The 17,823-nt window shown below is 37.5% G+C and overlaps 1 long non-coding RNA gene across 5 annotated transcripts in view; it reads right to left on the bottom strand.

The window, feature by feature from the left end:
- The window catches only part of LOC143153588 (uncharacterized), a 75,553-nt gene that overhangs the window by 22,577 nt on the left and 35,153 nt on the right, over nucleotides 1-17,823 (bottom strand). For 3 of the 5 annotated variants that reach the window (XR_012993872.1, XR_012993871.1, XR_012993870.1), the window contains one exon: nucleotides 16,627-17,723. The exons of 1 other annotated variant lie outside the window; for it this stretch is intronic. This is a non-coding gene — a long non-coding RNA (uncharacterized LOC143153588). Of the gene's footprint in view, nucleotides 1-30; nucleotides 2,253-16,626; nucleotides 17,724-17,823 lie in introns of those variants that run through there. One more of the 5 variants, XR_012993868.1, reaches the window with a different exon arrangement.

Here is a 17,823-nt window from a genome sequence, read left to right on the forward strand (position 1 = left end):
AGAGAGAGAGAGAGAGAGAGAGAGAGAGAGAGAGAGAGAGAGAGAGAGAGAGAGAGAGAGAGAGAGAGAGAGAGAGAGAGAGAGAGAGAGAGAGAGAGAGAGGAAGGGGTGGGGGTCGGTAGGTGTTTAAGAATATGGCGGGGAGTATGAGAGGAGAGTAAAGGAAAAAGAATCGGCTCGGTACACCGTTAAGGGTGGTCCCGTGCGATGGTCGGTTCTCTTTCGTTGGTCTTCCTTCGGATGGTTTTCCCCGTTGGCTCTTGTTCCGTCGTTATCCCTTTCACCGGGTAGCTCCGAGTCTCGAGTCTCGAGTCTTTTTGGTATTCTCAGCCGTCCTCTTGGCGGCACCTTTTTACTCGCACGACAGTGGGGTAAGGTTGTACCATACCGAATGTCAGGAGGTGACTGAGGTCTTCGTCGCCCTCGTTCGGCCGAGTGTATCGAGTGTATCACCTCTCGCCTCTGTCGAGTTAACCACGGCGCAGAGAAGGTAGGTAGGTAGGTCGGTATAGAAACAGAGAAGGAGAAGCCAGCTATAGGCAGGCGAGCGAGCAGAGGCAGGCTGTTCGTTCGTCGTTATAGTAGGAGTGAACCTGCGTAAGGGAATGGAAGTGGAAGGTGGACTTCTGTCTGCTTGGTTGTCGGTAGGTCGTTTCTCTTGCCCGTTCCCTCTCTATCTATTGTATTCTCTTTCTTCTTTCTTTCCTTCCTCTTTTCCTTCTTCTTCCTTGGCCGGCGTTCTTTCCCTTTTTTATCTCGTGCGCCCCGAGTATATGACTATCAGTGTATGGTAGTGGCCAGTCGGTGACCGGTGCCTATATACGATTGTAAAGGCACCGAAGCACGTGGCCCGCACCCCGCTTTCGGTCAATCCCAAGTATCCCCACCATCTTTGCCCTTCCTCGATCGCTCGCTCGCTCGCTCTTTCTCCGTCTCCTTCGCGCCTTATTACTCTTTGCTTCTCTTCTATTCTTCTTTCTCCCCCACCCCCGTGGTCCTTTCCTTCTACTCCTCTGCCTCCTCCGCTGCCGCCTTCGGCACCCATCGGCTGCCCTCCTCTTTATTTCACGCTCGCCACTGCCGCAACCCCCACCACGCGCGACTCGTGGGTCAGGACTCCACGACTCATTCATAACTCCCCGCGAGCGACCAACCATCCCCACTAAACGCCTTCCATCGGTTTATCCCCACCGTTCGTCGTAGTAGAAGCCGGGCATCTAAACGAAACGATCTCGACTTCGTCTCACGATCAGCCTGCTGGAAACTCGATGCTACACTGGCACGCTCCACAGCTCGTTCAACCTTGCACCCACAGGTGCAGCGCGATACCATCTGCTACAGATCATCGAAGATCGAGTTGGACCGAGCCTCGGAACCGATCCTGTCCGATTGTTTTTCCTTTCCCAATTTTGCCCGATCACGGATGCTGGACGAGTGCGAAATCTTCCCGTAAGGTCGAAGAAATTTCGAAAAACGAACCTTCCTTTTCCGATTCTTCTCTCTTCCTTCTCGACGAATTTCTTGCACGTGTACAGAGACGATGTATCACCATCGGTTCGCGGAAAATATTTTTCGTCTTTACTCGAAAACGCGTAGAAATGTACCACAGAGGGACAGTTTGTCGCGAGCTTCGATGTTTCGTCCATTCCGTTGATATTTCCTTTGCGCGAGTGTAACATTCTTACCGGTATCGTACCGATTGTTAGCCGACAAATTTTTCAAAAGTTCGCAGGCAGTTGCGCCGAAGAGGCCGCTGTGTGTACCCTGAGGAGACTTCTCGGTGGTATGTCGTCCGTAAGGCTCGGTCCTCGCAGCTGCACGAACGTTCCGTCGTTGGCACGCGAGCTCTTTTTCCGTGCTCGCAGCGGAACACACGTCGTTAGCCGGTTCGCTCCTCCGTGAGAATCAGCGGTGCGTTAATGTGTTTTTATAAATTAATCGTATTCGAGAGCAGGCTTTCCGTGGGGGCATCCCGCGCGGTTCACCGTATACGTCATTAGCGGTGTCATATGTGCGACTTTGTTAATTATCGTCGTTAACAAAGACGCGAGGCAGATCGTTATTCTCGGCACGTCGCTGTGAAATGAGAGTCTTCCACACAGCATCAACAAAGAGGGTCGCTTCTCGAACGTGCAATTAATAAGCGGCAATGGCGACTCGCGACTTTCGATCGAGTCCGAGCGAACCTATGCTCGCTCGTCCGTGCGTACATCTTGCGTACGGTTCCGTAGACATAACAACGACGAACAACGCTAATAATAGAGAAGATGACGATAATAGTAATAATTACGGTGTTTCGCAGCTCGTGAAACAGCGTAGATAAATTACACTCGAGATTACAATGATAACAAGCGTGTCGCGAGAATGCTGGACGAAGATGACAATGACAATGAGCGATTTACATCGATTCCTTTTATCGAGGTGTCTATTTTTTATTCCCAAGAGTGGAAGTATTACGGAAAAGTTATCGTAACCGTATGATTCATTTCCATAGGTGTACATCTGGTAATCTATTATTAACGCATTCCGTGAACGTTCGTGATAATAGATATTTTTTCCTCGATACGACCTTCGTCGTATTTTTTGGTATCGTAATTTTCGATACCAAAAAAATGAAAAAAAAAAAAAAAAAAAAAAAAAACACCGTTCTTCGTCCATGACCGATCGCAGTTGTTTATTCGGAAATTGTTATATTTTCGTAACATCGATTCCGTACGGATCGAAACTTGGTAGCAAAATAATAGTTCTTCTTCGGTGATAAGTAAGGCCGAAAGAATAAACGATTATTTCTATAGATGATCGTGTACGCGATCGTAATGTTTGTGCGATTGTCGTTTTAGAATATTTTTTCTTGTTGTAATATCTCGCTCGAGATCGAGTTTTTTTCTTTCATATTCAGCTGGCGGTGTACCCCTCTCGTGTTTCTGATGTCCCTACTTCGGTACTCGCTATCCCCACCTAAAACTTACCCCATACCTACTTGTTCCTCCCACCTGAAATCAGTGGTGACGTTTCCTTTCACTGGCTCTCTTACGTATCTCTGACGTATCTTCTGCGTGAAACCCCCCGTATACCATAGGAATGCGATTTGGAAGTTATTCGATAGCGACGAGCGCTCGCACTTCCGAAAGGAAGGAAACCAACACCGGAGAGGGAATAAATTTCTATTAATTCAATTATTTTTGTACGATGTCTTCGAGCTGTACGAATATCCGAACGAATCGATCTGCACGATATCGATTCGTTCGCGTGGATCGAAACTCAATGAACGACTGAGTGAAATTTCGATTTCTTCCCTTTTTAATTTTCACTCTTTCCGGGTATCTTTACGTCCGATTAATTATCCGAATAATCGTCATTCTACGCAACGTTCTCCCGTCAGGAATAAAACTGTTAATCCGGATAAAAATGTTTATCGTGCTACGCGGAAAAATGTACCTATCCGTACAAAAGTTTATCTACCTAAGAATTTATCCCGATAAAAGTTTATTCGAATAAAGGATTATTCGCGAGATCGAAAAAGGTGCTACGTAACATAGCTGGATTCCTTAGAGAACGAAACTGGTAAAAGTGTGCCGTGTGTGTGCGTTACTACCGTGGTGTTTGTTACTTAAATTTGTCGGAAATTTTTCTATAAACGGAAAAATTCATTCAATGTAATAATATTTTAATCAAAATAATGACATTTTTTTAAATAAATTTTTATACCTTGCGAATTTTGTCGTACACTTGTTATAAATTGATAAAATTTAAGAATGTATAAATTTGTTACACGTTTGTTACAAATTTTATTCGTCACGTGCGGATAAAAGATGATCCAGATAAAACGTTACTCGCTATTCGTTATCCAGGTAAAAATGTGCCCAACTCCGATCAATTTCTCACGGAAACACTGCTCCAATTGTTTCGGATTAGATTCTTATTAAGATGTAATTAATAGCAATTTGCAAAGGATCGATTAAGAAAATCTCAGCGAGACTAAACGATTTCTATTACGTTGTCTTTGGAAATCACGTTCCGAGTAGGACATCGTAATAACGGTTTGTGGGTTTTGGTGCCACGGATTACGACAGGTAGTACAGCCGTGTCTGATTAACCGTGTGACGTCATAAGGAGATCAAAGTCTTCGAGAAGCGCGGAAAGATTTTAGGATAGAAATAGAATCAATCTCGAACGTAGAAGGGATAAATTTTGAATCGGGGTCAACCGTCTCCGCGTCTTCCTTCTACTTTCGCTGGTATCGGTTTACGGTATAGGCTGGTTAACCGAGTGACGTAGCAATTTTCGCAACGATTACGCTGGAATCGCCAATAGTTGCGAAAGGTTTCGTGCCTACGAGAGCAGAAGCGTACGCTGACCACGTCACGTTTCATTTTCGGGGTCAAGTGCACAACATCCAAGAAATGCCACAAAGTATGACTACGTACGCAAACCTCGATACATAGGAATATTTTACGTTATATAATGAGAAGATGGATATCTTGTACGGCGTTGAAACTTTATAATGCGAACCGTACTGTAGATAGAACGAAAAAGAGATACAAACGTGGAATCTACTCTGACGTTTCAACAATTGAAATCTAATTTTCAGCTTGTACTCATAAAGGAAGATACGTTGAACCATATTTAATAAAAAAAGAATGTTGTTGAATCGTATCAGTGAAATTGTTGCTTTTACGCATTCGGTGGATTGTGCGCTATTTTTAAATATTTCAACGATCGACTATATTCCACGACACATTGTTTGTAATATTTAAATTTTTCATTAAATTCTTCCTTTCGTAACTTCATCCGATACGTTATTGTTTACCGTATTCCGAATCGGTAAAAACAATTGAAGACAAAGTTAACAATAAGGAACACATTGATAATTTATCGTTTTTCGTAAAATTAATTGTTCAAATTTTTTAAGACCGAACCTATATTCCTCTGGATCGAATGCTACAATATTCTTATATCGATGTCTCTAATTAATTTTTGAAACAAGTCGACCTGTTTCACACTTCGTTCGTCGAAGGTATAAATTGTGCGAACATTTGCTTCCAGATTCTATCTAGTTTCCAACGGTTGATGTATTAACAACATTGTCTTATCCGATTATTTCGAGTAATCCGCCATTGCACCTTTTCGGAAACGCAGGTCTCCGTCGAGTTAATCCGAGAGCTTAAACCGCTGATTAATCTCGATTGAAGCGTCATAAAAGGGTCAAACACCAGCAGGGCTACCTAGAGTGCACGGTTCGGACTTAACCGAACCCTGTACCACACAATCGTTAAGTCCTCTCTATTGTTACTCAACTCTTATAGGATTATGCAGCTTGTCGTTTAGGGAAGTACGCGTGCCAATTCGAGGTTCCTTCGATACTCTCCGGAGGTCGCGCCGCGCCGAGATTCTCTCGTCTCGAACAATTCTTTCGGATTATGACTTTGAAAAGCCTTTGGCGCATCAACTCGTCTCTTGCCACTTCTACAAAGAATTGATACAGAAGCAACCGTATTTGAAACTGTCACGTTTGTAGACCACGATAATGCCGAATGCAGACATTTTATAAGAATTTAATTGTCAATACGTGACTATCTTTAACCGACAAAGTCACGTGGATTTTGTTATTGATAAGAGGACGTTTCAACTCGCATAAAGTCTGCGTAGATAGTCGTACAAAAAGGCGGTTTATTAAGTAAATGTAGCGTTAGAAATACATAATAATTCGAGACGGATAGGTCAAATATTTACTCGATCAAAGTGTCTACACGTGTCACAAAACACTCTTATTTTTTATTTAACACTCTTAGTAATTACTATCGAAGACAACAATTCGAATGATGTTCGTGTTATACCGCAAAGCTGCACGTTGCAGTACTGCACGTTAATTTAGTTCGCTCTTACGTTCGATGTTGCTTGTAGAGGATTGAAATAATCTGGAAATACCCCGTCGAAATTATGTTTCGGAGAATGAAATGCTGTATTTATAATCATCAAAATCGTTCATTCGTATTTCAGAATCTGATTATCATCTTTGACGTTTATTTAATAAGATGGCATGCACCTTGTCAGTGATAAACTCTACAAGCTGTCGCATTTTAATTAAAGCAGCACCGTACGTGATCGACCTCACGCATTTTTATTTTTTCAGTAGCTTCGTTAGAAATCCTGTATTCCGTGCTACATACGTACATATATCTATGAACAGGCCATTCTCCGTATATGGCATAATCTAAGGTGCCACATCGGAATTACAATTCTCAACGATAACGGAGAAACCTAGATATACATGGCTATTTGGTTCGGACAATATACAACGTATTTACAAACGTATGATTACTCGAAATGTTACGCTCTTTAAATAATTTATAACTTTGTATCTTTATCACGCGTTATTTTCTAAACGCTAAAAATTCATCACTGTGTGATCATTCGTACAGCATGCTTTCAGCATTGTACCAAATTTTATCGATAACTTTTTTGACACACACACACATATATATATATATATATATATATATATTTCCGTTATATTAAGTTTTATTTTCTTGTCAACATTATTTTCACGTCCAATTTTTTTATTCTGGTAATGTTCCATACACTACATTGTATTAATAGCATATAGTTGTGTTCGAATAAACGAATCGAAATTGGGTTCTTAATATTTCAGTTATCCGGGGAAGGTCAGATATTCCTTCCAGGAATAGACTTTTTCTATCTCGTGTTAAGGCCGAGTTATACACATACCGTTCAAAGAAGAGAACGAGGCGGTTTGCAATCAAGACCGATAAGGCACGTGTACGTGACAAGTAATTCTCTAATTAAGATTATAATTCTTATATTTTTCCTTCAATTTTTAGAACAGTATTATCTATGGGCCGATTAGCTTCTTTCAATAAAAATTGACATCATCTCCGCCAAACTATTTTCAATTATATGTAGTTTTAATAATTTTTCAAAATTTTGCAATCACTTGTAGCCGTATAATCGACCTTATTTAATCCATCAGCCTCCCTGCGTGAAACGACAAATATATTTCTACTCTATAAGTGAGTGATCTGTGTTTTAGTTTATGCTTTTCAAAACACACACGGTGACTGTAACATTATTTTTGAAATTAACGTATAATTAAAAGTTGTCCGAATACGATTGTATTTGGATTTATTTTCATCGGGAAAACATCATCAATTTAATAATATCTGTATGAAGATACAGTGTCAAATATACAAATTTTAATTATCATTTATCTCATTGATCTTGCTTGGAATCGTCATTAGTCTGTTCCAATTATCTGAGGTAAAATTGTTTCAAGTATCTAGAAATTACTGCAGTTTTGTCGTTTAATGTTTAAGAAATGTATGCTGCATGCAACTTGCAACTAGTAATCAACACGATCGTGTTTAAACGACTGAATGAATTTTAATGAAACCATATACAAAGTTTAAAATGATAATGTTATCATTATTCGTTATCATTGTCTCTTGTACTTCTTTGATTTTTCTATAATGTATTCGTTGTTTGCAAAAATGTTAAAATTTGTTCCAAATAAATCTTCAAGGCAGCTAAATTTTCCATAAAAGAGTCGAATAAATATTTTCTCCATATTCACTAATTGGTAAAGAATTTAATAAAACCTTCTCGGTTGCATACTTAAGTATTGTGTTGAATTATGGATCGAACAAATTTACCAATACATTCATTCTTTTCTTCTCTTTCATTTTTTAAATAGTCACGCGCAGATCATTGACTCCTTTTCCTGCTCATAGATACAAAATAAAAATATCAATCGACAAGATGGAACGAATACTTGGATAGTATTTAAGTAAATGAAGCAAACAGCAAACTATTACGTAGCTACGAATAGACTGAAATTAGTAATCGCGTAACGTTATTTCACAAATCTGTCATCGTTGACGTGAAACGTTAATTTCACGCATTCTTTAGTGTGCGTCACCCGTCACCATCCAGTTTGTCCACTATTTGCAAGCAAGATTTTTCTTTCGGTTCAAGTGTACGGTGTCGAAGTTAAGTGGTGACTAGTCAATTTTACGTAGAAAATGCACACATTCTCGTAGCGCATGTCCAACGAAGAAAAAAAAAAGAGCACCGAAATGAGAGGACAGTGATATTAACTCATTAATTAATGACTCAAAGTTGTTATTTGTTTCCTAAAAGGCGCCCGTATTTTCCGCCGAAAGCTGAGAGAGCGCCAGGGTATGCAACTGGTGCGCGATGACAAATTCATTTTGCACGACTTTTGCAAGATTGACGCATGGGGCATGTTAGCTATGCAAATTAGCCTAACTTCGTAGTACGTTGTTACACGTGCAGTCACGCATCAGCGCGTGATGCCTGTCCTCATAACCGATAATCACTTCGATGGAAATGGAAGAGAATTGTCAGAATTCTGCAACCTGACCATCGACTATTAAGCGGGACGAACATTACTTCGGTCGAATCATTTTAAAGAGATACTAGAAAATTATGCGAATTCACGTGGCTTGTTTTATTAAGTAACAATCTTAAATATGTACAAATCGAGTTCAATTTTGGCCGATCGTGGTAAATTTTAAAATGCCTTTTTAAATCAGATGTTGGCCAGTTACGCGATTTAAGTTACAACCATCATAGATAAGGCAATAAGTCGTATATTTGATAAATAAAAAGAAAATTGAACAATAGAATGTATAAACACAAAACCAATATCTTTAAACTAGTTATATTATATAGATTGTGTGATTGTGTCACGAAAAATGCAGAACATTAAAGTATTAGTTAACAAAGAGTGAATAATATCGGTATTTATTCTACGATTCTTTTTCGTTCGTTTATATTTTTATTTCTATTTTATATTTCTTTCTTATCTAAATATTTTGAACTAAATGTTTTTCATTTTATAAAAAATTTGTGTTTATATTATTTTATAATATTATGATAAATATGTGTTACTCTTTCTCATTTGTTTTCATTACCAGAGAAGCTATTACTTGGACGATTTTCGAATCAGTTTCGATTTAATTAAAACATTGCTATAATAATGTAAAAAAGAAGTCATGGAAAAACGGAAGTCATTATAGGAAATTACAATACATTAACGATATCGGTTGTCTCCATTTCGCTTATATCGAACAAAATAAGGGATATCTATAATTTAGACCTACATACATTCCAGTCACTTAACATGAGTTCAAGAAGGTCTAAAAGAACTGTTATATTTAATTAGTTTCAAGAAAATAATTGCTTCTCCTATATAAATAATGTCTTATAACATTAACGTATACGAATATATACTTCCATGTTTCCTTTATTTATTTATTTTCGTGAATGTGAAAATAAAAATAAAAATTCGTAGAATCTTATTTATACATGTCTTTAAAATTTTGTTCAATCGAATTAAAAGTTTCCTACATATTTACTTTTACTAAATTTATTTCACATAAAAATATTTTTTTTTGTGATAGGCAATCTAGTTATTCGATATTCCAAAATAAAATTTTTTTTACCACAGTGTTTTAATTTTTGTATACAATCGATTTTGTTAAATACGTAAGAATACATATATACCTGCAATCTAAATTGCGGACAAGTATCTACAGTTCTTATACAAGAGCAAATGTTTAAACATTCGGCTCAACACTTTGCCGCCCTTAAAGTCCACCCTACTTGAACCTAATCCACTTCTGCTAATCTCCTGTTCCGGGATATAATGCGAGCACTCTAAACCGTAATTAGGACACGGTTCTTGTAATAGGATAAAGAGTAAATTGAATAAGGTCGGCGGTTTAAACTACATTGTTACATACAATGAAATCAAAAACAAGTTATACTAATCCCGTACCTACGAATTATGTGCGCCCTAGGATTAATCGATTTCGTAGAAACACACAAAGTCAAATAATCACGTCCATAAATATGATAGAATCGCGGTTGACGATACACAAGAATGTATGAACATTGGCATTTAATTTTTCAATGCCGTCGTTAATATAATTTGTCAAAAATAATAACTGGTGATGGTTATATTACGACAATATTTCCATTATTCTCTACAATTTTATGTAAAATATTAAACTACAGTAAACGAGAATATCAGAATATCATTAGTGTATAACTATATTTAGTTAAACCGAAAATTTAATTTGTAAATTGTCATTTAACGAAATTGTGACGAAAATTGTGTAATATAGTGACTTGTATGCAGCATAACGATTAATAATGAAACAGGTATTGAACAGATTAAGGGAGACTACATCAGAAATGAAGAAAGGGTATAAGGATACGTTGCTGAAAATAATAATGTTTTGTTTTTCGTAACGTTTGTAATCTTAACAATTTTCTAGGAAAATATTAGGCCGAAATTACGAGAATTGACAATGTCGTGAGAAAGTTTGAAGAGGACGGTGTGTTGTGACCAAAAGTGGAGGTCGAAAACTTTTTTACGTTTTTCTCGGAACCACGCTTTCAAAGTTTACACAGATATCTTAAAAATGAATAGAGCTTTCGACTTGAAATTTCAAAAGCTTGTAGAGAGCGTTTCTACTATCCATCCGTTAATTTAGAATTATAACAATATCTGACACCGTTTTTTCATTATTAATAAGAACAGATGGATTGTTTCGATCTTTGTCAATTTTTAATTCCTTGCGTGTCTTCTAGCTCAACAAATACAAAAGCTAACCAACTTAGGCCATTTTCGTAACGCAAACAAACTTTGTTAAACCCTCCTGTATAGGAACTGTTTTCTAGAAAATTATTAATTGTATCAATGATAAGCCAATATTGTAAACAGTTTTCAGTAGTCGGAAAAAAGGTACCCCTTATTTCACCCTTGAATATCCCGATCCTCGACAAGTTCGGATAATCAAGATTCTTCTTTGGGTAAACTTGAATGTTGTGTACTTGTTTTCTAGTGTCTACGCCTAATGTTCCATGAACGCGTTCGTTTGTTTAATATTTAGGTATATAGTATCGAGATTATTGTAATCTGAATTGCACGTGTTAGAGAAACAGGTACACTGGGTTATTGCAATGGAAAGAGAAAAAGCCAAAGATTCATCGCTTGGCTCGATATTTAGCGCGGAGTTCGTTGGACCTTCTGGTTCACAGTATCCTGACGGTGGACGCGCGTACAAGGGTTTCGATTCTACAACCGGTCGGGATTTCGCGTTCGGTATTACGCGAGCGAATTCGAGCCGCGTACCGGCACATTGCTCAGAAAAACGACGTTTAACTGGCCCAAGTGGAAAAGGCGGGAGCAATTTTTCGAAACAGGCAATTATCGATTCGTGTGGTCCCCGCGATCGCGACGGTTGCAAGAAGCGGATAGAGACATCGGCCACATTCCAGGAGTACGAAAGGCACGCCAAGAACCCAATAGGGTCCCCGAGGTTTTCTCTCTCTCTTTATCTCACTCTTTCTGTGACCATCTTGCTGTCCGTTTCGCCCTTTCTGCTTAACATTTCGGCCGCACAAGGACCACCCAGAACCACTCTCGTTGTCTGGCGCAATATTCAATACACGAGGTATATCGGGCACACGAAAGCCAAAGGAAGAGATAGCGCGGCTCAGTCGTCAAAACGATGCTGCTCCGAAAGGATTCCCGACACTTTGCAATTTTTAGAACGCTAACTCGCTCGAGCAAGAATATATTCGCGTAACGTTTCACGTGCTACGTAAGATGCACCGTTTTTCCGTGAAAGCTTTTATTTTTATAATTAATTGTATCGCGCTGTATCGCGCCGAGTACTATGATACATCAATTATAACTTCGATAGACAGTTACACGTAACTAATTGTGCGATTTACTTGTATACGCAACCCTTATGTAAGAATTTGCTTCAGATACCCCCCTTACTTCGTTTTTCTTGATACAGAAACTTCTAGTTGCATCGTCGCCTTACTCTATTCTCGTTTTATTCACGTAAGGTTTAAGAATTCTCTGGGAATCTATTCCATCGAACGATCGTTCCTTTTTCTATCGATTTGAGCATTGATAGATTTTAAGAAAGTATATATTGTGGTGAACACTATACTGTTGTAATTGGTCCGTTTATAATAATGTAATAAATCTTAGGTTTTTCACTAGATATAAGAGAATTCAGGGTTGACATAACTGTCGATGATGCTATGATAGCGGACAAACGCTTCTTTTCTGGCTGTGCTATTTAAGAAGAACTAGTTACTTCTGCTCGGAGATTATTTGTGTGGAATTATGGTACCTTCGAAATAACGAAACCATCAAGCGGGTCTTTTAACATCGATAACAACAATTAATCGTGAAAAATTGTGCGCATCTTAGCTGTTACTCTAGACACGGTAAAATCTATGGAAAATCATTTTCTCTATAAAATGCTCGTTCGGGGGTATATGGGCGCAATACTGGGTAATAGGAGCAACAGTTGCACTCGTGTTTCATGTCGAAGATACATGTTTGATCGCATCTTGTATATTTTTTTCCAATCATTTTAATAGTATCGTTATGTTAACGATAAAACTATTTTTACGCATGTGCTTCTCTGTCTATGATGTGGTGTGTATGTACATGCAATGGGTGCGTAATAGTGTGTATGTTCTACATAGTGCACGATACGCATATGTATGTACGTGCATCTGGTCATTTAAGTGGTATTTTTGTGGTATGCGTGTGAGTGGATTTTTGTATGGAAAGACGCGTAAAGTTCCAACGGACGATGGCTGTTGATAGTATATAAATAAAAATGTTATATTCCCATTACTTTATTTTATTTTGTAGAATAAACTTAATTATGCCCGGTTCTTTTATTATCGTAAAATACGTTCTCTTCATCTTCTTCGTTCTTGATTCGATATTGAAATATTAGCGTCCCTTTGTATGTTTAATAATACCGGCACCGTTAATCTACACTTGTCTATTATACGATAAACTTTTGTGCAAATATTCAATGTACGTTCCGCGGTATATTCCTTCGATTCATTTTTCTATTGTTTCGCTAAGTCTATTTTTGCTCCTCGGTGGTCTGTAGTGGTCGAAGAGGAACACGATCCAAGGAATAACTTGCAAGTAAAAGAGAAATAAAAAGCTTACCGGAGTATAACAGAGAGGTCAGCATCGAAGTAGCGGTGACTTAAAAATTTTCTGAGTCGTGAAATCAGCGTTCATTTATTGGCACGTTCGTGTCAGCGAATGTTTTCTGTGGTGTACGAAAGAATATTTGCCATATGGATTCCCGCGCGATACCAAAGAATTCGAAAATTAAGTTACATGCGAAATAGTCGAAATTGTTTTGTGGATACAGTGATTAATGAGAATTAGAAGAACGGTAAATTGAGAAGACTGGCTCGCGCACACATATCAATGAAAATACGACGACGCGAAAGGAGGTAAACAAAAGAGGAACAGTGACAGTTCGTTACGAGTGAGTAGAATCGTATCGTTTTCTTGTCAACGTGTCAACCCCGTTAAAATTCTCGAATTATTCCCAAGTATCGTGTTTCTTGCTTTTACTCTTCGTAACGATGGTTTAAAATATTCGGCAAACGGCGAAGCTGATCTCACGTTAGAATAATTGTTACTTATTTACGAGAATAACGATTAACGATACACATAGATTTACGTACATACGAATGTAGAACGTGTACATATATGTATGTACGTTTGAATTTAATTTTACAATAACGTCGTTGACATAATTTTTAACGTGAAAATAATGTTCAGTTGTACGGTTTACGGGGTTGTATCATTAGAAAGCAAAGGTGGTCCCATGTTGTAACAACTGCTGTTATTTTACCGAAAGATGTTTATAAATGCGGCTGGATTCGATGTAAATGAATACATTAAAGGCGTTACTTCAAATTCATGACACGTTTCACAGTTAGCGTGCTACGTAGAATCAAGGTCGAATTAGGTTTTGTCAGTGAGAACCGAGTTATCGATACAAATATACGATCATTGTCACAACTTCCACTATCAAACATACTATGTCATTGATGATAGGAGTTCCGGTCGATGCGAATTTGCAAAATGCAAATTTACTAATGATCGAACTCCTAAGAAGTTTAGGAGTAATTTAATTTTGAAGTAATTTAACTTTTCTTATCTTACGAACAATTGAAATTAATGTATATACGCTCTGTCGTGTCGTTCTGTTTTACAACTGATAATTTAATTTTTAACGATTATTTGAAATTTTATTATCGATCGATTCGAGGATCATCTTTCATCTTTCATCCTTCCTCTCCTTGAAACTTTATATTTAAATTTGATATTCTCGTCTCAAGATTTGATTCGATTTTAAGCAAAATCGGTCCTTACCTAATGATGGTTAGCTCTTTTGGCTTTCCAACGTTTCCGTTATTCATTCGTTGTTTGTAATTTTATACGTAAAACTGTTGCACAAACATTTGATCTGCCCTTATATTTGTAACAAAACCAATCTTGTTTGTTGCATATATAAACTATATTCTCTCAAGTTAAAATAGTGTAACTCGATTCGATTCTCACGGGTGATTTGAATTTGAAAAATTTATATCTACTTTAACTTCTAAAGACGAGTAGTCACCGAACCAACAGATGAAAATCGACGATTTACGACGTGTAAAACGAAAAGTGTAAATAAACCGGTAATCAACTTTTTCGATCGAATTAGACGAAGTAACTGTATGTTCCTCGGAAAATGAAGTTTCACGATTTCTTTCTGGCACAAATTCTCGAGTAACGATAGTACCCGCTTCGTCACAAAATTAGTCGAAAGATAACCTTCCGATAGCTCGCTGAACAAGGAATCGTCACTGTTTTGTAAGACTCACAGGTGGCATTCCTCGGTACGTTGCAACGTAGATCCTCAGGCAACGGGTCCCACGCCATGGAACATTCGCGTTGCAATCACGTTCGAGCATTTCACCCGACGTACGTTATCCGATCGTGAATGTCGTTCGCACGATCGCACGCTCTAACACGCACTGTCGCGTCTTTTCTCGCGGCACGAGCCGATCAGCTGAGCCGAGCTACTGGAAAACCGTACTCCTCGCGAGTACCGACCCTCTACAACGCTACCCTACAATATTGTCGTATCGTAAACGGAATCGCGTGAATACGTTTGCCAAATGTTTCCTGTTTACTTTCGCTCTTAGATCGAACCGAGGCAATCGGATAATGCCTTTGATACGGAACAACGAACAACGTGTGTTCGATACTACGGTATACGCGAAAAATGTACGAGATCCTCTCCTCTCCAAACGGTTCCTCGATTATACGTCACGAGACATTTTACGAAATTCATACGAAAGATCTATCCGCATCGTTCGATAGTAGCACGGATAGCAGGTATGTTACATCCATTGATAACGAGAATAAAACAGCTTTGTCATCTGCGGTTATATTTAGATTAAAAGAACAATTGCATATTAACGAAGAGTACGAAAAAGTATATTTACTGAAAATAGCTGCATCTGGTTTTTCTCCTGTTCATCGATTCAACGATTTTCAAATAATATTGGCTCTCTTCTTATTTGTCGTTACGAGGATGAAGATGCGTTGCGTTTTCAAGACCGACGAGACTGACGATATTACATCATGGAGTATAAGAATTGTAGAAGGACTTCACAGAATTATACTATTATAGAGTTAACGAATCATCGAGAGATTCCTGTATGTAAACACGATTCGCCAATGTCGGTGAGTTCAGGGTTGCGGCGCGCTCGGTTTAAATTGTCGGAGCCAATCTTAGGTGGTCTAACCGTGAAACCGGAAGTTCCTCCAAGTACGTTCACTCTCGCTTTATCGGTCAGTGATTCCGACCGATTCATCCAGGCTTTAAAATTAAACTTCAGACGTACCTCGAGATATTACGATACTCGAAATGTTTTATATATTTTGATAAGCAATTGTAAAAACGAATCAAACAGACACGGATACTCGCGCGGGTTTACACGTGGCTGTATATATAAATAGTACGTCGTTTAACGATTAAATACGAATACAGCAAACAAGGTTCAAGTAGAAGCTTACCTTCGTGAAACATTCAAATGCTTTTTAATAACCTGCAAAACGCGACATCGTTAAGTGATGCATATAATTTTGAAATTACGAGCGATGCATAAATACAAATCATCTTCGTTAGTCACTTTACTCCTAGATATTGAATATTATTATACGATGGTATGATTAATGTTGTTAACACAATCATATATCATTTATCGATAATAAATGGTATTTCGAATTAAAACGTAACGACAGAGCTTTGCGTTTCGATAGCAAAGAATCTTTAGCTAATTGATTTTAAAATAATTGTTTATAAAAACATCACTAAGCTGATCTATCGTTTAAGCACAATAAATATAAGTTATATTAATCACAGTTTTGAATCAGTTTTTTTTAAAATGATTTCTAATACTTGCCTTGTTCTTAGGATATATCTAACTACATCTTGAAGGAAATAGTTACCGACTAGTAAATACTAATACTACGATTTTAAAAATAAAAATTATACGTATTTATATTTTTACCTACATATATTTCTGTTTCTTTTGTAACCTTATTATTCATTACTAGTAACTAATAAAACATTTAACTCGTTAAGGATCAAACTTAAGAAATTGTATATTTTACGGTTTCCCTGTAATTTTTAACCGAATATATTAAATGTTCTTTAGCGAATTAAATAGTGTCTCAAATAATCACCTTTATTTGCATAAAATAAAATAAAAATGTTTATAATACGTCATTTTTATGTGTATATATATAAACTAACGACGAATGCCATATGTAAACTAACGTTATAATTTGAACATTGTTTCCTTCCATTTGTCTTTCGCAAAACACACTTTTTTTGCTTTTTTTCATTCACTCTTTGTATGAACAGGAGTCCCTGGTTATAAGAAGTAATTTTTTCTTCGCGTGTATGCATAACTACGCTTTCTGCGGTCAACAATTAAAAGTAAGAGCGATAGAAGTCGTACGTGGAATCAAATTTCATTCATTAATAAAAACACAGATTGTATATTGGTCATTGTATCTTCATGAGAGTATCATCAATGAATTAGTGAGCATAAATGCATTTACTCGATAAAAATAAAAAAATACATTATAGATATGGATTTTAATAATTACAGTTACTGTTTCTCGATTAATGTATTTCTAGTGTGGAAGTTTATCCGGATATAAACTAATACATTTCGGATTATAAATGAAAGTTTTATGTGAAGGATAAATATGATTTCTTATATAAAACAGCTTCTTCGTTGCAACGTCTCTTTTATGATCCGTTACGTTACATTCCTATTACATTAAAGTGCGTTTTGCACGATTATAATCATCGTAGACTTTAAGAGTTTGGAATTTTTGCGAAACTTTCAGGAATAAACTATTACAGCGAGTCTTCGAGACACGGTTGTGCTCGTGCTTTCTGTTACGCTTTTGTCCATATATAATTCATACGTGTGTATTCGCGTATTGAACAAAGTTTTCTTTTCGTCGTTTTTGGTTTTTATAAAGGAGTACAGTCCTTGTTTAATTTTAACTAACTTTTGTATCGAAGATTCCGTATCAAATGTAGTTTAAGGAGAAAGGAAGATCAGTTGTGGTAGGAATTGCTAGTCATACCGTGTCTAACATTTTAGTCAGCATTTGTGAGGCCTATCACTGGCAAAAATGATTCGACACTGACTACATTCTGCTTACTCACGGTGCCACACTTTCTTTAACATACTACTGGTAGTACTAAATTCTTAGCTCGTGACGTCGAGAACTTGCTGTATCGTCTTACCTGGAAGAGCGTATTTTTTAAAAAATCTATAAATATTGTAAATGAAATTTTTCGTAACAACTACACGAACTGTTTAGAAATAGGTAACTGAGAAACGACC

Source organism: Ptiloglossa arizonensis, chromosome 1 (assembly GCF_051014685.1).
Source record: "Ptiloglossa arizonensis isolate GNS036 chromosome 1, iyPtiAriz1_principal, whole genome shotgun sequence".
Classification (NCBI taxonomy): domain Eukaryota; kingdom Metazoa; phylum Arthropoda; class Insecta; order Hymenoptera; family Colletidae; genus Ptiloglossa; species Ptiloglossa arizonensis.